Source organism: Coenobita brevimanus, chromosome 111 (genome assembly GCF_032717465.1).
Source record: "Coenobita brevimanus isolate Jiangsu-jjx chromosome 111, ASM3271746v2, whole genome shotgun sequence".
In the NCBI taxonomy this organism is placed as follows: Eukaryota; Metazoa; Arthropoda; class Malacostraca; order Decapoda; family Coenobitidae; genus Coenobita; species Coenobita brevimanus.
In genome coordinates, this window is record NC_137064.1 from 9,607,064 (window position 1) to 9,633,355 (window position 26,292).

The 26,292-nt window shown below is 44.0% G+C and overlaps 1 protein-coding gene and 1 non-coding gene across 2 annotated transcripts in view; both read right to left on the minus strand.

The window, feature by feature from the left end:
* drosha (ribonuclease 3 drosha) overlaps nucleotides 1-26,292 on the minus strand; it is a 575,197-nt gene that overhangs the window by 382,662 nt on the left and 166,243 nt on the right. The gene's annotated exons all lie outside the window — the stretch shown is intronic.
* LOC145417956 (5S ribosomal RNA) lies at nucleotides 4,582-4,700 on the minus strand. The gene has a single exon (XR_013900617.1). It is a non-coding gene; the product is annotated as a 5S ribosomal RNA (ribosomal RNA).

A 26,292-nucleotide genomic window follows, 5' to 3' on the forward strand; every position in this document is an offset into this window, starting at 1 on the left:
AACCAGGATCTCCTCCCCACCCAGACGAAGGCGGTGATGGGGATGATGGGGACGAGGGATTTGTGTCGTGGAATTGGGAGGATGGGAGTGATTTTTCTCCCCTCATTCACCCCTTCACTGAGCAGGGGCAATCTGGCTGCATTGCTCCAGGAATTCACCGTAATTCCACCAGGTTGGATTTTTTCCACCTGTTTTTCCGTGAGGCATTTGTGGACCAGATTGTATACCAAACCAACCTGTTTGCAAGCGCCCAGCGCCTAGAGAGTGAAAGATTGGGAACAAGGAGTAGGCATTCTATCATCTATGATTACCCTGTCTCCCTTCCAGAAATGTTCTTATTTTTTGCCCTGGTCCTTTTGATGGGTATTATACGAAAGAATAGAATTCCTGCTTACTGAACTAGGGACCCTGTTATGTTTACCCCAATATTTGGTCAAGTGATGAGCCGTAATCGGTTTCACCAAATTCTAAGTCACCTCCATTTCTATGATGCTCATGAACCTGCAAATGCAAACAACACTGATAAAATGAGGCGAATTAGGTTGATCTTTGATCACCTCAGGCAAACCTTTCGTTCCTCATTTTATCCCTATAGAGACCTCGTCATAGACGAGAGTCTCGTGTTGTGGAGAGGCAATATTTCATTTAGGCAGTATATACCCAGCAAAAGGCACCGTTCCGGGTTCAAGATCTTTGTTATGTGCGACTGTAGGACTGGAAACGTGCAAGACATAGTCTTGTGCATCGGTGCACAGACAGACATAATAGAAGATCGAAGTATTGGACTGTCGGGAGCAGTGGTAAAGACGATGATAGAAGACTACCTTCATCGTGGTCACGTTCTCTACCTGGACAATTGGTACACTAGCCCTCTTCTCGCTCGTTATCTTCACACGCATGAAACGGGAGTCTGTGGAACCGTAAAGGTGAACTGGCGTCACATGGCCAAGGTAGGGCAGAAACTTGCAAGGAATGAGGTTGTCTTCTTCAAAGCCAACAACATCCTTGCAACTGTGTGGAACCACAACAGAGAAGTAAGCCTCTTGTCCACGGTTCACCGCCCCTTGATGCACCGTACTGATTCCGTAGATTACCGTAGCGAGAACAGGCGTCGTGTATGGAAACCTGAGTGTGTCATTGATTATAATATAAACATGCGCCTCGTGGACCAGTCAGACTTCATGATATCGACGGTAGAGTGTGCCAGGACCACGATGAAGTGGTATAAGAAACTGTTCTTTCACTTGCTAGATATCACTGCTCTGAATTTCCACCACCTTCACACCATGACAACAGGAGTTCAGGAAACATTTGAAGGGTTTGTGAGGGAGCTCACAAGAGAAATCTTTGCACGGTATGCTGTTGAAAGGCCCCAACATCGCACCCGCACTGCCCCTATTGCACAAACTCCCCTGAGAATATCCGGCCGCCATTTCCCCACTCCTATCCCTCCCCAGCCAAACAGACCTAGGCCCCAACGCAGGTGTCACGTGTGCAGTAATTCCCAGGTGAGACTCATGACACAGAGGAAGGACACCCGCTATGAGTGCGTGCAGTGTGACGTGGGTCTCTGTATTCACCAATGTTTCAGTGAATATCACAAGTTGATGCAATTCTAATATGGTGTGAATGCAAAAGGACGCAGAAATTATGAGGTAAATGCGACAGACAGACGCTCAGTGAAATTATCAGTCATGTTGATCTCCAAATATTAGTATAAAGTGCATACGGGTAGAACATAAGTGCAAAAATTGTATGTAAGTATATAAATATGCCCTAAGTGGAAACTTACATAGCGAGGGTTTTATGATGCGATATTCTGTCGCTCAGTGCAAGAAATACGGCCCGTATTATATAATTATTATTATTGCAAATGCTTACGGGTATAATATAAGTTCAAATTCTTGTAAGTGCTGAAATATATTCTAAGTCAAATATTCAAAGCATGTGTACAGAGATGCGATTTCCTGATGCTCAGTTGAATGAATAAGGTACGTATTAGTGAAAATAAAAGTCAGCAAGTGATAAAGTGTGTAATATATGTGAAGAATTAGTATATAAGTGTGTGAGTATTATGTTGGTCGAAACATTCATTGCGAGGGTATTTTCATGCGATATTCTCACGCTCACTTGAATAAATAATGCCATTAAGTATGTACAGTGCAGTATAGGGGTGTAAACGTGTGTAATGTAAGTGGGAAATTATAATTGGAGTGAATAAATAAAGTAGATGATGAAACACGAGTGTTTGAGATCGTGGTTGCTACGTGAATATGCGCTAGCATACCCTGTTTGGGATACATGGCGTCTGGCAATGAATGAATGATATCGCTAAATGCCCTCGTAATGAATGAAAATAATTGAAAACATTTACAGTGGTGGAGGAAAGGTTCTATGTAAAGGGAAAAATAATTGGAAAGTGATAAAACAATTTGGTATGTTGAAATACGAGTCACAGCGAGTGCGCTTACTAAGCTGATGTGCGCTAAGTCCTGCATGTCATCATAATGAATGAAAACACTTACAAACAGTTGTAATTGGTAAAATGTCATTGAAACAGAAGTATACAAGTAGAAAAAATGATAGGTTGACTGATACAAGACACTTAGCATATAGCATGTTACGACTCGGACCAAACTCGCTATGCTCGCGCGATGGTACAATGCTTATTTTTCATATATATGTGTCTGAAATCCATTATATTGTTACTGTTATTGTTTATTAGTTCAAATTCAATAAATATAGAGGTGTTGTGTGTTGTTTCTCCCAATATTCCTTACCATAGATAACGTGAGCACATATCACGTCCATTACAGAACACCACACCTGGCTCGGGGGACCTCACCTGAATGGACCGCTTCTAGACTGCGGGAACCACTTTCTTTGTGATTTTCCTTCGTTTCTTGACCTAAGCGGAAGTTTTAGCCAAAAAAATTTTTTCCAAAAAGGCTCGGGACTGGGGGATGTCGGAGGTGCGAAAACCTCGGGACATGACGGGTTAAATGTCAGGACCAAGTTGCCTAGCCCTGGGCTCCTACTCTATTCATGGGGCAACGTAGGATTGGATGATGGATGGATGATTTTTTTGTTTTTTCTGGTGGTTGAATTTCAAACCTCAAGCCACTAAATGTTTTGTGCCTGACTGCTAGGTGTCTCCATGAGTCAACTTCTCATGCATGTTACCCTATTGTGAGCACTAGCTGTTGTAACTGCAAAGTTTGTGTATTTTTATTGGTGTATTTTTGCTTCATAGCATCTTCAATATGCTTCAGCAAAGTAGTAGTTCTGCCAACATGCTAAAATTTTGTTCAACATCATCACGTTATCACATCATCATCATCTTTTCATCTTATCATCTGACCATCACCATCACCCTCAAAAGCACAACCAGCAGGGGAGGCAAGGAAGAGAAACAAGACAGGAAAGAGGAATGAAACAAGGCAACAGCATCCGAATGGTGAGTACCGCACACAAACAGTGCATACCACACTACTGTACTCTGCCTGTTCATTTATTCTATTTTCATCTTGTGTACAATACTAATATAAATTCAAAGCTAATTTACACCACATGTGCTCTGGGACTGGGGCATTTGTTTTTTCTGGTGGTTGAATTTCAAACCTCAAGCCACTAAATGTTTTGTGCCTGACTGCTAGGTGTCTCCATGAGTCAACTTCTCATGCATGTTACTTCATATTTTACATACACTGACACAGGCCGGCTTCCATATGTTTGTAATGGTCGGATTCTTTTTATATATATATCCCACCGTTGTGGTTCTGTTTAACATACTCGTTGATAATACAAATAGTACTCAACTTAGGCTCCCCTCAATGACTGATAAAGTATTCACCTCAGTAAAAACAAAGGGGGAAAAGTACTTCGACTTTGAATGATAAAGGTTAATTGCTTAACGGATATTTTTTTGGTAGCGTTTGTAGTTTTGGCCGAGTCGAGAATAAGTCAGTACCACGTGTGTTAGTCGTTCCCAAAGCGGAGGAATCTTGAACTGGAAGGGGAGTGAGTTATGCGTGAGAGGACATATTTCCCTTGGTTGGGTATCAAAGTTACATATACTTTACTCTAATACTGTAATTCTATACTTGTTAATCAACAGCCTTTTTTGAATTACATGACCTTTAATCATATGTAAAAGGGTTGTCAATTAAGCCATAGTTTGGGCGAAAGTCATACGGTACTGTTACCAAGCGAAACAATTTGAATATTCAACAGTGACTTCTGAGGTCATCACACCACATTCCCCACTATCGGTCATTCTTGGGCTCGTCAATAGCCTCAAGACTGGGACATTTATTGGCATGAATTGTCTTTTCGGGCTGGCATAGCCTCGAACCAAAAAAAGATAATCACTCTTGTTCTATTTCGTCGGGGCAGTATAAACTCATCACACAATTCACTAATAATTCATAATCACTAATAATTCATAATCACTAATAATTCATTCATTCATTCATTCACTGCCAGACGCCATGTATCCCAGACGGGGTGGCCAAGGGCTTAGAGTTAATTGTTTTACAGGGAGGGGCACTAATCCTCCACCAACCCCACTTGACGTAGGGATGCCAACAGCATCTGGTGTTCCCAGGCGGTCACCCATCCAAGTACTAAACAGACCCAACGTTGCTTAACTTCGCTGATCGAACGGGAAGCGGTGTACTCAATGTGGTATCGCCGTTAATAATTCATAATCACTAATAATTCATGATCACTAATAATTCATAATCACTAATAATTCATGATCACTAATAATTCATAATCACTAATAATTCATGCTCACTAATAATTCATAATCACTAATAATTCATAATCACTAATAATTCATAATCACTCAGGCTTGTTTAGCCTCGAGGAACAACTCAAAAATCACATTTTCTTACAACCACTAAGTTCATTTCAACACTCCCAATATTCCTAACCTATTAATAAAAGAGAAAAGAAAACGGTTGATGAGTTTAAATTCGCCTTTCCGTTACATGATCACATTAACTTTCAAAATCTGTACCTTATCTACTATAAAAAAAAAGGTTCACCTAATTGATTCATAATTCAATTTCTACTACATTCAGTTTATAAAACTATTCATGGGTAGTGTAAGTGTGGGTGTACATCAAGTCTATGGGCAATATCATATGATGGCCTCATGCACGCCCCAAAGTCACGGTGTCTGTGAACTGAATCAACGTCTGTTATCCACGACGTCTGGGTAGCCAATCTCTACGTTGAGCTTTTAACAACATTACTTCATATTGTTCACGACAAGTAAGAATTAAAACCAGCAACAGGGGGGAGAAAGGAGGAATGTGTACAGCTCACCTGAATCAACGTCTGTTATCCACGACGTCTGGGTGGCCAATGTGGCCTGTCGGGCACTTAGGGACGCTACTGCCAGATCAAATGAGACTGTGTTTTTGCGATATGGTGAGGTTTAATTCTCTTCACTATTTATATAGAGTACACATGACGTTAGGACTTTTGATTGAATTGGGGAAAATTTGAGATTCATTCCTTACTACATTTAAATACTGAATTTACTGCCATCCCGCCTTGAGTTTGGGGTAGCTTATGCCATCTAGTGATGGCTAAGGCAAGCGGGACTATTTGGTCCTCACAAATTACATTATCTTGATGAGTTTTGATGCCTATGATCTCCAGTCTTTCAAACGCAGTGTGTCCAGGCATCTCAAAATGATCGGATCTTGAATTTGGCTCTATATTGTATTTTGTTTTTCTCTTGGAGGGAACTGTTTGCGGGCTCAAGGCCTTTGGTTCCTTCTTCCTCGCATTAAAAAAAAAAAAAAAAAAAAAAAAAAAAAACATATTTGGATTCTAGCAGCTTCATTAGTAAGCATTACACGACAATGATACGGAAAGAATTGCATTCCCATTATTATTCTGTTTAAGGTTTAAACTTGGCGCCAGGCAACGACGCCCAAGCAAGGGGAATGTTGCACGCATCTGTTATTCGTTACTCCCATAGCTCAACACTTCCAGTTACACTACCTATGCATAGATACAGAGATATATACATATAAAAATAAAGTTATCCCTACATCGATCATTAATGCATGAACTACTACTTAGGACAGGAGCCTTATAGACTAGTATTCAGATTACACCCTATCTAACTTAGAAATTACAGTACCTCTAAACATATACATGAATACTAAATTTGTGGCATTACATGTTTACCACTATACAGTGATGAAAATTGTACCCCACAAGGGTAGCTTCCTGATTCATGAAGAGTATTCACATTTCTACCAATTCATGGTGTTTTTGGTAACTTAACACTTGCAAATACAGTATTATGAGATGACTGTACCAAAGCTATAGGTTCAGCTTCTCCTTTATAAAAGAATAGACATCTAGTCCTTTCGCTTAATACGCAAAGTTTTTGTGACACGAAATGCCTAAAGTGCAACAGGGGTGTGAAAAAATTAAATAATTGATAGCGCGTAAGTTGTTTTTGAAAAAGTGAAATCGGGGCCACAACATGAGCTGAATCCAGTGTTGCGCTGCAGAGTGCGACCTACCCTTGTAGAGTGTGCAAGGAAGTGACACAGGTCATGATGTCACAAGCCATGGCCATGGACAGTGAATATCTAAAGGCCCGAAACATGCAAAATCCTGGCAGCCTTTGATGAAATTAAAAGTCAAGCGATAATGAGTAAAAACTGCAGAATGCTCAAGAGGTTCTGGATGCTGTAGAAAACAGCCTACGTTACCACCAAGGCAGGTATGCTGAGGAAGTGAACTGAGAGCATCAGACTCTGATCACCAGCTTCTTTACTCCATTTGTTTTCATTTTTGTTTTTGATGGCTCCAACATGCTTGCATGCATAGGCCTTGGTCACCTGATGGGGGATCTCCATGTTGCTCGATCTCTGGCATCTTCCCCATTTAGTCCCTTAACCCTTAGGTCAAGCTCAAAGACCTCATCCCAGGTCATTTCCGGTCTACCTCTCACTACTCTACCCTCAACATTAACACTTCTCACTTTCTGCACCCAATTATCATCCCCCATCCTCTCCACAGGCCCTAACCATCTCAATCTACCTCTCCTCATCACAACACCAATACACTCCAGTCCCATCCTACCTCTCAATTCCTCCATCATAAACCTAGTCCCCCCAGGCTTTGCACTCATGGACGCAATGCATATCTACTTAATCATTGTCATTTCTATAAGTCTGAGCCTGCAAATATGCTCTTCCTTTACCGCCTAGGTCTCACTACCATACAGCATATCACTCCTAACACATGCCAAATACAAAGATCCCATAGCACAGAGGGAGAGCCCTCTCAATGTCAGGAGAGGCAATAGCTCCCTGACTTCTTCCAGCCACTCCTCACTCTAGCCACAGAGCTAGCTCCGGCCCCACCTCCATCACATTACATGTCTCCCAAATATCGAAACTCTTCCACACACTCAAGAGACTCACCAGCAAGTTCAATCCTTTCACACTTGGTAATATCCACATACTCTCCCCAACACACCGCACACATGAAATCAGCGTTTCTCACAGCCTACCTCTAATACCACTACATCTCTTATGCACCCATTTATCACAAACAATGCACAAGATGGAATTACTTATGTCCTTGTGGCAAATCACACTCCATTACAACAAGAAAATGATCCAGTGCCCTCTACATCAGCCCAGGATGACGACGATGGTGCATTTGTTGTGTCTGCCTTGGACTTTGAGGGGTTCATGACTGATATGGAGCGTGTTGGTGGTGGCGGCGTGATGGAGTCAAGGTGATGGGGTCAGGGTACTGTAACTGCCTCACCCTACCTCGGAACCCAATCTCTTCAAGTCAATTATGCCTTTCCTGAATTGATTTTAACGAAAAGGGCTATTGCGTGGGTAATACTTAATGTGTACATGTGTTTAATGTCGCATAGAACATAGGCAAAACGACAAACTAGAGGCCAAAGTGGCAACTTTTGAGGTGGCCAACCCACCAATTAGAATTTTCCCCACAAGTTATGTTATTTGTAAAAGGCGAAATTTCGAGAAAGTGAGGTCTTCTACTGCCCAGATTCTTGCATACTAAGTGAATGGACTGTATAGTATTCCATCCATCATTCTCATTCTCAAGGAGCTGGATGTAGCACCAGCTGATCTGGGAGAGACTCTCGATGGAGATGGGAAAGCTGGTGATACAGAGAGCTGTTGCTCACCTCCAGGCCTAGCTCATGGCCATTCCCCTTTAGTGACCTTTTTCTGTGTGTCATTAACAAGGTGAGGAGGCCGGCATACACTTCCAAACACATTTTTCTTACTGTCTACTATACACTACATGTACTTTACACACCACACATTGCGTCCTACTATGACACACGGGGTTGACACCAGCAAAGACACGCAGATGGAAAGCTTTGGCCTCACTATATAGTGGCGGACATGAGAGGGGTGTGGAGAGTTCCATTTGTAAGCATGGATTTGGGCGGTTAGAACTCTGATCTACGCAGTGGGTACAGGGCACTGAACCTCCCAGGGTGTCACTTTTGCCTAATAGGGAGGAGCCTAAACCTCAGAGTAGCACCCCAGCAGGCTGACTTATCACTGGATGGATAGGAGAGAGACAGTCAAAGTACCAAGGTGTGCTTGGATGGATGTCCCTCGGGCCACCCTGGCAGGGTGCTCTAAGACCACTGGTACAGTCACTGGCCATGGCTGGTGGGTCCCTGATCATCTCCTGGGCTCAGGGCTGATAGCTGGAGCCCATGGTCATCTCCACTTTTTTATTTATATGAACTATAACAAAAAACAAACAAAATGATAAAAGCAAGCCTGAAGAAATTAAAATACCTTGGGAAATCCCAAAATCGAAATCCACACCATTCTACTCATCATCCCAACACAGCGTCCTGGATGCTTTACTCATAACTTGAAATTAACACATGGCTTCATTTCTTTCTAATTTCTTATTTTTAGGGTTCTTTCTTTTGCTATAATTTCCTGTTTAATATTCAATAAACAGTACAGTACTGTAAGCTGGAGGATCAAATACAGCAATGTGAGTCTCACCACCAAAACATTTCATTTGATGTTGCCAAATTTGGCAGTCTCTCCTATCCTGGAGATTATCTCACTGCAGATGGCTTTACTTTATTGCATTTCTTCATAATTTGTTACCTGTTTGTCCCTGTCTTCTTGTTTGTACTTTAAGTTAGTTGTTTTCCAGGGAGGGGCACTAATCCTTCACCAGCCCACTTGTTGTCACAAAGGGAACACATGTTGGTTAGTTATAAGGTTACCACCCAGCACTGTCAATGATTTCCTGGTTTACAGGAAGTCAACTGGCTTGCCACTCGACGTACAGCTACCCTAAAAACAGAGTAACACTACACTAAGTGGATGGTACCAGCATGTTATGTGATAGGAAGCATTAGGAGAAACATATTGGGCTGATTTGGCCATGTGGTGTGGATGGATAGCAAGAGACTGATAAGGAGAGTGCACAGTCAAATCATCTAATCCACAGCAATATAGTTCTGGATCACTGCCATGCTTTAGAAATTCCGTGGTTTATAAATAACATAACTTATGGGAAAAATTACTTATGGTTCTGGCCTCTTGGCCAAGTTGACACATATCACCCCAACTACACCCAACCAGTCACCAGCGAACACTAGCACATACTCAAATAATTATTCAGTGCATGTATTACTGGGAATAAAGAATATTAAACATGAAATATACAATATCAAAGGGTCTTACCTGACTCTGACCAACGACAATGCTTAAGTGGAAGAGGTGGGAGTGGTGGGTTCGAGGCCAGAGACAAACTAAGGCCTCTCAGCATGAGGTGAGTGTGGTGGTGCCTCATGCTGCCACTGCCTCAGCCCTGCTTCTTCCTCCTCAGTCACCCTCAGGAACCCCTCAAAGTCCGCCGCAGAGATAACTGAAGAAGGGTCATTGTCGTTCTCAGCTGTCTCCATGTCGTCGGATGAGTGCAAAGGGCCAGGCATTGGCTCAGGTTGTGCTCCTACCTGGGCAAAGCAGTAGGGTGATCAGCTCCTGGTGAGGCTCGTTAACATGCCTGTTATGCATTTCCTTGTAAAACGCCACAGCCTTTTCCATACAGGCCACAAACTCATTATGCCTTTCTTCATTTCTCTCAAAGGCTAGCACTTTTTCCTTCAGAATGTCCACACCAACTAACACATCACTCAGGTCCTTCATGGAAAGCTTATGTCTCTCCACCACACTCCTTCCACCTGGCTGACACTCACTTTCCATGCCTGCCACATGCACGTCATCCTGAATCACCACATCTAACACTGCCTTTAAGGAGTCTGGGTCACTGCTCACCACCGCCATGATGTCTTGAGCTGTCACCTCGCTACACCCGGGTACTTGGTGGGCAAGAGCCCTAATCTCCTCCATTCCTTGCTGCAGTTGCTGTGGCTGGTTGGTGACTGGCATGCTGAGGTAAGGCAGGACAAGGCACCAAGCGTGCACTATGGTTGCCCGACTCAGGCTACCCCAAGCCTTAAGTAACCCCTCAATGGAGTCCTTGCTGTTGTACTGGTGCCAGAACTCTGCAGTAGTCATGATTTCCTGTGGGGTTGTGGAGTTGCATTCAAACATGGGCACCTCTTCCTCACTGCCTGCCTCGGCATCGCTACCACTGCCACCAACAGGCCCCTCAATCCCCTCCAACACCTCCATCTCTGGCATGTCAGTGGTCACTGCACAAATAATCTTTCCATACATAAACTTACTGTGCAGAACTTTCGTTTTGGCAATTATTTCCCGGTCAAGGGGCTGGAGTGGAGACGTTGTGTTTGGGGGAAAGAACAGCACTTTCACCCACGGGTGGTGAGAGGTGAGGTGCTGGGGGTGGCAAGGCGCATTGTCCAAGGAGAAGCACCTTGAAGCCCACGCCCTGCCTCTGGCAATGCTCCTTGGCGTCCCTCATAAACAAATCAAACCAGTCTACCACTAAGTTCGTTGTTGCCCAAGCCTTCACAAGCTGCTGCCAGTAGACCCCCGACTCACTCATGTCGTTCAGGTTCCTGAGTTTTTTTTTTTTTTTTTTTTTTAAGTTCCTTCTCTGCAGCATTCATACATAGAACAACAGTGTACCAGGCCTTGTCCATCTTCCTCCCTGGGCCTGTCGCTGCTTCCTGGAGATCTAGGTTGTTGAGGGCAGGAATTTCCACTGTAGTCCCGTTTCGTCCATAACAGTGATGGTGGCGGGAGCATAACCATCACGATCAATCACTGCTTTCAGGATGGCTGGGAAATCGGCGGCAGCGGAGGCGTCTGCAGGGACACATTCACCAATCAGATACTTTCACTTCAATAAACTCTGGAACCATCCGGGGCTGGCTTGAAATGACTTGGCAGAAGTCACACGGAGGTGTCGGCAGGCGACAATGTGCAAACGCTTAGCCTTCTCATGCAGCAGTGGGCTGTCCACCACAATGTTCTTCCTGGCCTGCTGCCAAGCAAACATCTCTAGGCATCTCTCAGTCCAGATGAGGGCCTCATCAAAACACCAAAGACATTCATCCAATGCCCCAGACCCATAGGCCCATAAGCACTTAACATCTTCTTGCTCTGTGTGGATAGTTGATTTGTTGACACCATAATCAGAGCTACTCTTGCATTTTTCTCTCCATTATCAATGCGATGAATAACATCCATTTTCTGGTCATACTTAAGTGGATTTTTTTTTTTGAGGGGGGCGGCGAAATCTCAGGCCGGTTGTGGTATGGCATTGTATCTCACTGGAAGGGCAAGTAAGGGAACAAAAAAAAAAGGGCCAGGTAGTCCTCAGAAACCTCGCATGTGGTCACTCTCACAGCGGGTGGTGCAGGAATAAACAATGGATTGAAGTAGTGCATGCACTTGCCACCAGGGAAGGGTTATGATTGGCTTCTCACTGCTTGTCATTCTTGCCTATGAATGGCTGAAGCCTGTGGTTTGCGAACAGACACACGCCATGGAAATCTCAATGGAAATGCGTCACTTTGGCACTGAGAGTCTGCGCTTTAAGCATATAACCATGGTTTCTGCTACTTTCAATTCTGAGCAGGAGCCTCTTCTTCTTCTTCTTCTCCTTTCAGCTCTCCCCTTAGGGGTTGCAACAGCAGATCACCCGTCTCCATCTTACTCTGTCTTTTGCATCATCATCTGCTACACATACCACCTGCATGTCCTCCTTCACTATATCCAGAAACCTTCTCTTTGGCCTTCATCTCTTTCTCCTGCCTGGCAATTCCATTTCCAGCATCCGCCTCCCAACATACTCCTCATCCCTCCTCCACACATGTCCAAACCATCTCAGTTTCACCTCTCTAGCTTTGTCCCCAAACTGACGTATGTGCGCTGTCCGTCTAATATGTTCATTTCTAATTTTATCCAACCTCATCACTCCTAGTGAAAAACACAACATCTTCAATTCTGCTACCTCCAACTCTGCCTCCTGACTTTTTGTCAGTGGTACCGTCTCCATTCCGTACAACATGGCTGGCCTCACTACAGTCTTATAAACTTTCCCTTTCATTTCTGCAGAGACCCTTCTGTCACAGATCACTCCTGTCACCTTTCTCCACTCACTCCATCCAGCCTGCACTCTCTCTTTTACCTCTCTACCACACTCTCCATTACTTTGTACAGTTGACCCCAAGTATTTGAATTCATATACCTTTGCCATCTCTACACCTTGCAGCCTTATGGTTCCCCTGTCATCTCTCTCATTTACACACATGTACTCAGTCTTGCTTCTGCATACTTTCATTCCCCTTCTCTCCAGTGCATATCTCCATCTCTCTAGCTCTGCCTCGGCTTCCTCCCAGCTCTCACTGCATATCACAATGTTGTTCACAAACATCATTGTCCACTGAGACTCCTGTCTAATCTCATCTGTCAATCTGTCCATCACCACTGCAAAAAAGAAGGGGCTCAAAGTCGATCCTTGATGCAATCCCACCTCCACCTTGAAACCCTCAGTCATTCCTACTGCACATCTCACTGCTGTTACACTATCGTCATACATGTCCTTCACCACCTTCACGTACTTCTCTGCCACTCCTGACTTTCTCATACAGTACCACAGCTCCTCTCTCGGTACCCTATCATAAGCTTTCTCCAAGTCTATAAACACACAATGCAACTCCCTCTGGCCCTCTCTATACTTCTCCATTACCAATCTCAGAGCAAATATGGTGTCTGTAGTACTTCTACCTGGCATAAAGCCAAATTGATCCTCACAGATCCTCACTTCTCTTCTCAGCCTAGCTTCCACCACTCTTTCCCATATCTTCATTGCATGGCTAATCAGCCTTATACCTCTGTAGTAACTGCAGCACTGCACATCACCCTTGTTCTTGAAAATTGGAACTAAAACGCTTTTTTTCAACTCCTCTGGCATCCTCTCACCCTCAGGGATTTTGTTAAATAATCTGATAAACCACTTCACAACCATCTCTCCTAAGCTCCTCCATACTTCCACCAGTATACCATCTGGGCCCACTGCCTTACCATCCTTCATCCTCTTCATGGCATTCCTCACTTCCTCTCTGCTGATCTCTTGCACTTCCTGATTCACTACCTCCAACTCTTCCAACCTTCTCTCTCTCACAGTTTCTATATTCATCAACCCTTCTGAGCAGGAACCATGCCATGGATTAGAAAACCATGGCTTACAAACACGCATTTGACGCAACTTGACTGTATGTGAGTTAGGTGAGTTAGGTGGAGGGGGGGAGAGGGAGAGGGAGGCCAAGGATGAGATGGAGGGATGGAAAGGTATATGAGAGAGTGGGGTGTGAGCTGTGAGCAGCACAGTGAAATGGCAGGGGACAGGATGCATGGAGGCAATTTGTTTGTGGCCGCCCCTTGCGGGACTAAGGCATCTGGCAATAGATGGATAGACAGATGTCCCTAACTTTTATTTTCTTCTCATGTTCAGTATTGAATATGTACTAGTATATCCCTCCTCCCCAGTACATTTCACACCTTTTTACTCATGTATCTCATTGCAAAATGCTTTATAACACACTACTCCCTTCCCTTCTCCAAGGCTGCTGCTCTCTCGCTAGCATGCCACGTGGCAGCTATACTGTCAAGATGCAGCCATGCTTATAATGAAGTTCCTCATTTTTGTTGTCATGCCTGTGCTTATGCATATCCTGCTGGTCTCATGCCTTCTGCTGGCATGTGTAACTACAGCACCTTGATTTGCCAGGTGGCCCAGGAAGGTCCTGTCTCTTAAGAAGTGGGAGATTATCAGCAAGCTTGACAAAGGCTGGACAGTGAGTCAGGTGGCACAGGAGGAGATGGAGGTGTAGAATACTATCACCTTCTATGCCACTAACCACATGGGACTTCTAAAAAAAAACTCTCCTGCTACTCTCTGGTGAATTTATTACCCCAGTCATCTTCCAATTTATTTGTCATTCATATCAAACCTGTCTCACTCTCCCATAAAGCTTCATAAGGGCTGGCTATCCTCTTTCTGTCTGCCTTGCTAACCTCCCTTACCGTGCCTAACTCTGCCACTGGGAGTCAGTTGTGCAGTGTGCATACAGTGTACTGCACAATACAGTGACATTTCCTCCTGCTTATTACTGTATTCAAGGGAGTTTTTCAATGTTTAAACAGTTACACATAAAAGGTATAGTGTTCTATAGGGGATCAGATCCCCTCTGGCAAGGGGGTATTATGTCAATATCTGTCAGTATGTCAGTTTCTGTCAACCTCACAGTCACTACTGTTTATGCCAGAAATTGGGAGTTTATTGTATGTCGATTTATGAGTATTGATTATAAACAAAATGCTAAAATAAGGATACATTATCAATTTTAGGTGAATCTTTTCTATTTAGCCCAAGTCAAATTTGGCACATCATTTTCCAGGCAGATGCTACCCAGTTCAGTGTTTCACGCCACTCTCATCCCAGCAGCATAAAAAAATGATGTCATTTTCCCATCCATCATGGTCATCATGTGGGTTAGAGTGTTTTTAAATTCTGGGCATACAATCTGACATGAAAATATTTACTGTTTGTAAAACAAGCTTGGTGGGATGAAGAGGTTAGGAAAGCAGTGGAGGAAGAGAGAAAGAAGTGGCTAGAGTGGATGAAGCATAGGGCTTCAGTTGAAATAAGAAATGAATATACTGAGATTATGCAGCACATAAAGAGACCAGTGAAGTGGAAAAAGAAAGACATAAATTATCATCTAGGAAATGCAAATTACTCTGAAAATAGGAAGTTACTCTGGACAGAGGGGCCAAAATGTAGAAGTGAAAGTGGTAAGAAATGTGAAAGGGTGATGGATGTAAGTGGGGAGATTATTAACTCATGGGGATGAAGAAAGGACCAGATGGAAAGAATATTTCCACAGTCTGATGAATGAGAATGGAGAGAGCAAAGTGACTGTTAACATGATTGGTTTTCGGGGTGCACAGAGAAGGAATGCTGTGCCAGGAAATGTGACACTAGCAGAGGTGAAGAACACTGTGAAGTGGCTCAAAAATGGGAAAGAAGCTGGGGATGATGAGGTGTATGCAGAGATAATTAACTGTAGTGGAGAGAGTGGAATCAAGTGCTTGTTGGTGATATGTAAGAATGCATGGATGAGTGATACTGTGCCAGCAGAGTGGAAAAAGGCAGTGACTGTACCCCTCTACAAAAATAAAGGTAAGTGAGTGCATGAATTATTGTGGGATAAGTCTATTGAGTGTGGTAGGAAAGGTACAGGCAAAGCTCGGTTTAACAATGCAAATGGTTAAGTAAAAACCCATCGCTAGGTGGGGTATCGTATCTCGGGGTCTATTTAACATTTAAAGTATAGGGATCCATTTTTCAGCCTTGGGTTTCCCCCCAACCAAGCCCTAAACCCACCCAAATAAGTCCAAAACAAAAGTTTAAAGCCAATCTAAATGGCCCAACAGCTGTAAATGAAGTTAACTGAAGCCTAAAACCAGTGCCCGTTTCACTTGTACCCAGTCATGGTCACTAAAGAATGCAATCTCCAACTCGTATTCAAACTCGGTAGAGAAGAAGCAGCTGCATTGTATACAATCCCACCATCAGACGGTCCTGGGGCAATTAACCCCTTCTTTACTGAATTTCCGAAATGTTTACCCCTTACTCAAAATGAAATGTCGGCAGCGGAACCGAATACGATCATGAGTACTAGGGTACTCACGATCATTATAGGGGCCTATTGGGCTTCCTCTTCCTCGGTTTGGGTGCTTTGTGATCCCATGTGCGATGACATATGGCAATTTTGTTACTCATGCTGCACTCCCCTGCCATATGCCCCTGCCCCTGGGCATAGTTTTATGAAAATGACTCAGATATGTTGTGTAGGTCATTGTACCCTATATATTTTGAATTTGGTAAATATAATGGGCTATAACACGTAATATAATATAGCCAGATAATGCTTCTTGGTAAAGGGACTGTCACTAGCTTAGCAACAGTGGTGGTATCGCGGGAAAGTGTGTGGGAGCACGCTGTAGTGTTTTTCAAGCAGCCGAACGTGTCAGTGCTTTTGGATTTACTTCTGTGCCATGGCGTCCTACGGCAATGAATCTGACTTGGATAGTGACTTAGAAGTGTCTGATGATAACGAAACACAATCTGACATAACTGTGAGCGACTCTGATGAGGAGTACATGCCCAAGAATGATGGTGAAGTGAGCAATAGTAGTGGGGAAAGTGATACTGATTCTGGTATCAGTTTGGCCTTGAAGCGCATCACCCCACCCGTACCTACTTTTGACCTGCCTGTCTCCTACCTCATTCTTCATGGATCTTCTTCATATTTACAAGGTAAATAATACAATCATTATTCTCCTCCCTATTCATTGATTTATATCTCTATCTACTATATTTATCTGTATACTGTATGTTTACTAAATCAGTTGGTTAGACATGTAATATTGTCATGTACATTGTTGGTGGAGAAGAGAGAGAAATTGAGGAGATGGAAGGAGCACTTTGAGGATATGTTGAATGTAGAGAGTGAGAGCAGTGCGAGTATAAGTGGTTGGGGAATGGCTGGGAGAAGAAGAGATGAGAGGAGGGAGGAAGAGATCAGTAGGACGGAAGTAGTGGAAGCGAAGAAGAAGATTAAGTTGGGAAAGGCGCCAGGAATTGATGAAGAGTGTGGTGAAATGCTTAGGTATGGGGGTGAGATTGTTGTGGAGTGGATATGGAAGTTGTGTAGATTGGCTTGGGAAGAGGGAAGGGTTCCAGAGGACTGGAAATCAGGTATAATTGTTCCTTTACACAAAGGAAAAGGGGAGAGAGAAGTATGTGGTAACCACAGGGGTATTTGCCTTCTTAGTGTGACTGGTAAAATATATGGTAGAATACTCATTGATAAGGTTAGGCATATGACAGAGGAGCTAGTTGGAGAAGAACAAGGGGGATTTAGGAAGGGAAAAGGGTGTGTAGATCAGATATTTGTTCTAAGATGTTTAGTGCAGAAGTATCTAGAGAAGGGAAGGAAAGTGTATGCTGCCTTCATGGACTTGGAGAAAGCTTATGACAGTACAGATAGGCAAGGTATGTGGAAGGTATTAAGAATATATGGAGTGGAGGGGAAATTGCTGAGTGCTGTGAAGAGCATGTACGAGGGAGCTAGGGCTACGGTGTGAGTGGATGGTGAGCTGAGTGAGTTCTTTGATCTCAATGTGGGACTGAAACAGGGTTGTGTGATGTCTCCATGGCTGTTTAATATATACATGGATGGGGTTGTAAAGGAGGTGCAGGGTAGGGCAGTGGATGTGGGGGTGGTTATAATGAATGAGGGTGAGATTTGGAAGATTCCGGTGTTGCTGTTTGCTGATGATACAGTACTGTTGAGTGAAGATGAATGGGAGTTGCAAGGTTTGGTGAATGAATTTGGGACAGTGTGTAGGAGAAGGAATCTGAAAGTTAATGTAATCAAAAGTAAAGTTATGGTGTTCGAGAGGAATGAAGTCACAGAGTGTGCAGTGAGGTTGGATGGTGAGGATATGGAGAATGTGAGTGCATTCAAGTACTGTACTTGGGTAGTGTGATGAGTAAGGATGGAACTTTGGGGGATGAAGTACGTGAAAGGATACAGCAGGGAAGGAGGGTTGTTGGTACACTGAAAGCGGTGATGAGAAATAGGGAGGTGAGTATGGAAGTTAAGAAGTCACTGCATGATAGTATTGTGATCCCTACCCTGACATATGGAAGCGAGGCATGGACCTTGCAAGAGGGGAACAAGTCAAGAGTGAGAGCAGTGGAAATGAGTTACTTGAGAGGAGCATGTGGAGTGACGTGGAAGGACAGGTTGACGAATGAAGAAGTGAAGGAACGCAGTGGGGTGGATGTGGATGTGGTTGAGAAGATTAGGAGAAATACACTGAGGTGGTCTGGACATGTGAAGAGAATGGAGAATGAAAGACTGACTAAGAGGATGTATGTAGGTGAGGCGGAGGGAAGGAGAGGGAGAGGTAGATTGAGGATGAGGTGGAGGGATGGAGTTGAGAGGTATATGAGGGAGGGGTGGGTGAGTTGGAGGGAGGATAGTCAAATGATGGGTGACAGAGCGACCTGGAGCCGTTTTGTCTGCGGCCACCCTTTGCGGGATTAGGGCGTCGGGCTATAGACAGATAGATTGACAGATAGACAGACATTATTTTAACATGTCATAAACATATCTTGTGGTCAATATCTACTTACCAATACAAAAATAAATAATAAAAAGCAAATAGAAATGATGTAATGATAAAATAAATACTACCCCACGAAAGAGCCACACCTGGGGGAAATTCGGTTTGACAGGGGGGTAGCTGAACGGGGTAGGGGGGAGATGCGGTAACGAAGGGGTTAAATAAACATTTGTTATGCGTAATACAGTAATCCCTCCAAGACCCGACGTAATAGAGCCAAAAGTATGTCCAGGACTTGGGTTTGTCTGGGACTTGGGAAAATGCCTCCTGTACAGGTACTTATGGACCCTAACCCAACCTAACTTTGAAAACTACCTACATAACTTCCTACCGGACATGCACAGCACCTATTTAAGACCCTATTCACACAAATAAGGGACAGAAAGCATGAAATAAATGAAAAAGAACCAGAGAATGAGGAATCAGAGGTGAGTATGGAAAATATTTAGCAGTGTACAGAGTACTTACAATACGTCCGTGGCCGTTGCGAAGATTAACCCGCATCCTCTCAGATTCTGACAGTATGAAGGTGCACCTGAAGCACATACAGTAATCCAGTATTGCAATGCACTTAATCCTTTGCACTCTGAATTATAATTTCTTAACACTGCATATTCTTTTCTTACTTGCTCTGCATTTGAAACTCACCAGTGTTGCTCTCTGCATATAACCCTTTGCACTCTGAATTCTAATTTCTTAACACTGCACATTCTTTTCTCATTTGTGCTGAACTTGAAACTTACCAGTGTTGCACTCTGCACTTAATCCTTGGCACTCTGAATTCTAGTTTCTTAACACTGCACATTCTATTCTTAACACTGCACAAGAGTGTAAATTCCCATGTGGTCTAGTGGCGAGTTTTTGCTGTTTATTCACTGTCAGAGTCCGAGAGTAGGTGTTTCTGGCGGCTGAGGGGCGCATCACTGGGACATGGTGATGGACTACCCACTGCAGACGACTCTAAGAAAACTGCAACTCACATCCAGTGGCAACTCCACTGTGGCCTATGTGCTGGGTTGTGTCTCGGAGGTGGAAGAGATGTCTTGGTGAGGCAATGGTGTGGAGCCAGGGCTGGGCACAGTGGAAGTCACGGGCCTGAAGAAAGTGTCAATGGTTGATTGACTTAAGGAACGGCGATTCTGGTGACTGAGGATGCACTGCCTGAAAGTGAGCACTTCCTCCACAAGTCCCAGGGGCCCCATCTCCCTGTCACTCTCAGGGTGTTCAAGGTAGTCCAGAATGAACTTGACATGCTCCTGGAGTGTGCTCAGCTTGGGGATGGCTGGAGTAGCAGCGCACTGAGAGGAGTCCGCATCATCATCGCTGTCCTCATCGGAATCTTCCAGCTAGGTACTTGTAACTGCAACTGAAGATGTGATCTCAATATCAGACATGATTTGATACCCAGGATCACCCTCGTCGTCACCAAACCACTCACGCACTTCATCCACATCCACCTCATTGTCAGCCGCACGAAGACACGCATGGAAGTCACCCACGTCAAAACCTAGAAAGTCATGCACTACATAGGCTCCAAGAAGCAGAAGTGACCAACCACTCTCCATAGTCTTGACAGAGACTTCCTTCCATGCACTGGCCTAGTTGTAGATGCCTGATGATGATGTGGCAGTGAAGGTTTTCCAAAGTCCACTGGCCTAGCGTGTCCCGTCCCTCCCTGCGCTCATCCTTGTCCTCGTCTTCGAGAACAACCGTCGCCAAGTCCAGGAACTTCCAATGGTACAGCCTCTTCGCAGCCACAGTCACTCCTTGGTCCATTGGTTGGATGAGAGCAGTCATATTAGGTGGCAAAAACAAGCACCTAATACGGCCATTCTCGACCACCAACTCCTTGTCAGACAGATGCGCAGGTGCATTGTCCAAGAGAAGGAAAGCCTTTACCTGATCGCATGAGATTCCCAGTGTCTTTGTCTGATAATGGATGACCTCCTTGACGAAGTGCTGGTGAAACCAGTCTTTGAAGATCTTGGCTGTGAACCAAGCCTTCACAGAATGGTATGAAACGACAGGAAGGACATCCATCAACCCACGAAGGCACCGAGGCTGCTTTGCATGGCCAACAATAATGGGCTTGAGCAGGTGCATGCCATTAGCATTGGCACAACGCAAAGTACTGCAGATATCCGCTGCTTGGCGAGCTTGCGTCCAGGTGTATGCTTTTCCATCTCCTCTGCTAGGGTGTTCGTTGGCAGCGAGTGATAGAATAGACCAGTTTCATCAGCGATGTAGACTTGACCGAGAGTGAGGCCCTCCCTGTTGATCAAGCCCTTCACCTCCTGCAGAAACTCTTCTACTCCCTCCTCGTTGGCATCCAAAGCTTTGCCATGGGCCTTACGGTTGGTAAATACATCGTAAGTTGAAAGCGAAGAGGCAATCCTCGGATGCCTTGAAGTCTGGGGTGTCATGTAACCTTGCAAACTTCTTGGCAGCAGCCTTCAGCTTCGTACCACGCACCAGCACACCAGCAGCGTGTTGCTGACGATACTAAAATCAGCGTGAAGCGGTCGATTTCTGCAAACCTGGTAGGGTACAGAATCTTCCTCTGGACATTGTGTTTGGTCTTTGATGCAAAGTCAGCCAAGTACTGGGTGAGTTTGTCCTTGGATTTCTTGATATCGAACAAAGTAGAGTGGGCCAGGTTGAATTCTCGTAGGATGTGGGATGTCGACCAACCTGCGTCCACCTTCTCCAATACCTTCCTCTTCTCCACATTCAGAACCATTTGTTTCCTCTTCTTGGGCGGCGGGACCATCACCACACACTTGAGTAAGAGGCAGCAGAGGAACAGTAGGGCCTGCAGCAAGTAAGGCACCACCATAAAAGCGAGCACATGGGCAGCCATGGTCACAAGCATGCACTCACGATGATGGGTAGGTGGGAAATGGGGAGGCGGCAGGGGCGCTCTGCCGGATGTCAGCGGAACAACACACCAAAATACAGCTGTTCGTCGCTGCGCGGAAAGTTCAAAATACGGTTGAAAACATGGCAGACTTTTTTTGGCTTTTTTACATTTTTTGGCCATTTTTGGTTTCCGAAGGCCTGAACCCAAAATGTCCAGGACTTGGGTGTCTGGGTCTTAAAGGGATTACTGAAACAATATATGAATGACGCAGAATCATCAAAGGTGTGAATTGTTGTTATGGGGAATTGATGATGTTTTGACAGGGAATTCTAGTGATGTTGAATGGAATCTATGATGCAATCGGGATAGCCTTTTCAACGGCCCCTCTTTATGTTGTCTTAGTTATTGTTTTGGTAGCTGATCTCCTTTATTTTCTTCTTCTTATTTTCCAACATTTATTTAGAATTTCCTTTGCATTTCCATCAACATTTATTTAGAATTTCCTTTGCATTTCCATCAACATTTATTTAGAAATTCCTTTGTTTTTTCAAAGTGTTTTCCTTTGACAGTCTGAATGTAAACACATGATTTACTGCTCAATGATGCGATCAGGATAGCCTTTTTAATGGCCTCTCTTTATGCCGTTTTAGTTACCGTTCTGGTTGCTGAGCTCCTTTATTTTCTTCTTTCTTAGTTTCCAACCTTTATTTAGAACAGGGGTGGGGAACATCCGGCCTCCGGGCAATATAAGGCCCGCAAGACCATTTGATCAGGCCCGCGAGGCAATTCATAAATGCAATTTCATAGACTCATGAATATATATATATATATATATATATATATATATATATATATATATATATACACGAGTATATACAGTATAAGAGTGAAAGATGAGTTTTGGGCGAGAGTAGAAGCATGTATGGACAAATTTGAGAGGAGTGAGAGAGTGCTTTTGATTGGAGACATGAATGGCAAAAGTTGGGAATGTACGAGTGGATGGAGTGGTTGGTCAGTGGGGTGTGCCAGCTGACGTAGATGGGAATGGTAGTGCTTTGGTGGACATCTGTGCTGGTAAGGGGTTGGCAATAGCCAACACCTACTTTCGACATAAGATGATCCACCGGTATACATGGAGAGTAATGAGGAGGATGGAGAGTGAACTTGTTGAACGAAAGGCAATGATAGACTACGTGTGTGTGGATGAGCGAATGAGAAGACAAGTGTTGGATGCAAGAGTGCGGAGAGGGTGGGGGAATGGAGTCTCGGACCATCACTTAGTGATGGCCAAGGTGAGGCTCCAAAGAAAATGGTTGAGGAGACGAAGGGGAAGACAGGAGGAAACAGCTCCTGTGAGAAGAGTGGAGAAGTTGCAAGATAGTCAGAAAATGGCAGAGTATAAAAGCATAGTGGAAGAAAGATTGGGAAGGTATGAGCTAGAGCAGATGGAAGGGGTGGAAGACATATGTAAGATATTTAGAGAAGAGATAGGTGCAGTGTGTGAGGTGGTTTGTGGGGTGAGGAGGAGATGCAAGGGTGTGCAAGGGACAGCATGGTGGAATGATGAGGTGAAACGAGCTGTGGAACAAAAGAAGAAGGCATATAGTGAATGGTTAGCGAGTAGAGGTAGGGGAGAAGATGAGAGAAAAGAGAGGTATATGTGAGTAGGAGAAGGGAGGTGAAGAGACTGGTGAAGGAGAGTAAGAAGAAAGTGGATGAAGGGTTTGGGAGGAATCTGAGGGTGAAATGGAGGGAGAGTAAGAAATTGTTTTGGAAGGAGGTAAAGAAAGTAAGGCAGTGTGAAAGGGGAAATAGTAGGGGAGTGAAAGATAGGAATAATAGACTGTTGGTGGAGAAGAAAGAGAAATTGAGGAGATGGAAGGAGCACTTTGAGGATTTGTTGAATGTAGAGAGTGAAAGCAGTGCGAGTATAAGTGGTTGGGGAATGGCTGGGAGAAGAAGAGATGAGAGGAGGGAGGAAGAGATCAGTAGGACGGAAGTAGTGGAAGCAATGAAGAAGATCAAGTTGGGAAAGGCCACAGGAATTGATGGAGTGTGTGGTGAAATGCTGAGGTATGGAGGTGAGATTGTTGTGGAATGGATATGGAAGTCGTGTACATTGGCTTGGGAAGAGAGAAGGGTTCCAGAGGACTGGAAATCAGGTATAATTGTTCCTTTATATAAAGGAAAAAGGGAGAAAGAAGTATGTGGTAACCACAGGGGTATTTGCCTTCTTAGTGTGACTGGTAAAATATATGGTAGAATACTCATTGACAGGGTTAGGCATATGACAGAGGAGCTAGTTGGAGAAGAACAAGGGAGATTTAGGAAGGGAAAAGGCGTGTAGATCAGATATTTGTTCTAAGATGTTTAGTGGAGAAGTATCTAGAGAAGGGAAAGAAAGTGTATGCTGCCTTCATGGACTTGGAGAAAGCTTATGACAGAATAGATAGGCAAGGTATGTGGAAGGTATTAAGAATATATAGAGTGGATGGGAAATTGTTGAATGCTGTGAAGAGTATGTACGAAGGAGCTAGGGCTATTGTGCGAGTGAATGGTAAGCTGAGTGAATTTTTTTATCTCAATGCGGGACTGAAACAGGGTTGTGTGAAGGGGGAGGCGGTGGCTGAATCGGTAGAGAGGCGGCTTGCATTCCTGATGGACCCAGGTTTGAATCCTGGCTGGGGCAGGGGACAGTTTAAGGATTTGAATTTCATAAAAAGCAGACTTTCCTGATCTACCAGATGACCAGCCGACATGTCGTAAAAATACCCCCGCTAATACCAATACACCAGTCCTGTATGAGACAGCCCTAGCATGTATTCAATATGGACGGTGGGTGTTAGCGCCGAAGTGGTGACATGTGGAGGTGTAGGAGGACTACTGGGCCTTGGGATAGGCTACTGCCCCCAAGATATAGGCCCTGAAGCCTCTGCCCAGAGTCAGACACACACACACACACACACACACACACACACACACACACACGCAAAAAATGTCTCCATGGCTGTTTAATATATACATGGATGGGGTTGTAAAGGAGGTGCAGGGTAGGGCATTGGATGTGGGAGTGGCTCTAATGAATGAGGGTGAGATTTGGAAGATTCCGGTGTTGCTGTTTGCTGATGATACAGTACTGTTGAGTGAAGATGAATGGGAGTTGCAAGGTTTGGTGAATGAATTTGGGACAGTGTGTAGGAGGAGGGAGCTGAAAGTTAATGTAAACAAAAGTAAAGTTATGGTGTTTGAGAGGAATGAAGTCACAGAATGTACAGTGAGGTTGGATGGTGAAGATATGGAGAGTGTGAGTGCATTCAAGTACTGTACTTGGGTAGTGTGATGAGTAAGGATGGAACTTTGGGGGATGAAGTGCGTGAAAGGGTACAGCAGGGAAGGAAGGTTGTTGGTTCACTGAAAGCAGTGATGAGAAATAGGGAGATGAGTATGGAAGCTAAGAAGTCACTGTATGATAGTATTGTGATCCCTACCCTGACGTATGGAAGTGAGGCGTGGACCTTGCAAAAGGGGAACAAGTCAAGAGTGAGAGCAGTGGAAATGAGTTACTTGAAAGGAGCGTGTGGAGTGACATGGAGGGACAGGTTGACAATGAAAAAGTGAAGGAATGTTGTGGGGTGGATGTGGATATGGTTGAGAAGATTAGGAGAAATACACTGAGGTGGTTTGGACATGTGGAGAGAATGGAGAATGAAAAACTGACTAAGAGGGTGTATGTAGGTGAGGTGGAAGGAGGGAGAGGGAGGGGTAGACTGAGGATGAGGTGGAGGGAAGGAGTTGAGAGGTATATGAGGGAGGGGGGAGTGAGTTGGGGGGAGGGTAGTCAAATGGTGGGTGACAGAGCGACTTGGAAGCGTTTTGTCTGCGGCCACCCTTTGTGGGATTAGGGCGTCGGGCTATAGATAGATAGATAGATAGATAGATATATATATATATATTATGTACTGGGCTACAGTTGATTTTAAGTTGATAATTTTGTATGGCCCATGAATGATGTTAAAAATATCCTAATGGCCCTTAATAGGAGAAAGGTTCCCTACCCCTGATTTTGAAATTCCTTTGTATTTTCGAAGCATTTTTCCTTGAACAGCCAGAATGTAAAAGCATGATTTCTGGATGTCACAGTTTTCATCAATGCATGAAATATTTACTCTTTAAGGCTTTCATAATTATTAATAATTATTTAAAATTATTGTTATATATTCCACGATAGGTTATACATTAAAATCTCGATATAATGGACTTCAATAAGCTGGAATTCGCTTTTATTAGACTTGAGGAGCTACCGGACTAAATTCCTATACATCAGAAAAAGTCCAATAAAGCCGGAAGCAGTCCGGACTGCCTGACCACTTCAGGTATGTTCACCAAAATAAGGTACCTAAAAGACATGTTTATCAGTGTACAGTACAGTATTATTATAAACATTATACCATTTGATTAATGTTGTGAAGTTATAACACAGTACAGTATCGCAATGGTAGTCAAAACAGTTTAAAAACCGTTCATGCAATCCAGACTAATGTCTGATATATCGGAAAAAGTCCGAGTTAGCAGGGGGAAGTCCGGAAGTTGCTTTTATTGGAATTTCGCGTTTTTCAAACTGGCTTGGGCCTCAATTAGTCCGTTATAGTGAGGTTTTACTGTACAGTACGTTCAATGGTCAAACACGAAATATTCTTTGTTGAGGCACTTAGTTGTCCACTCTGTTTT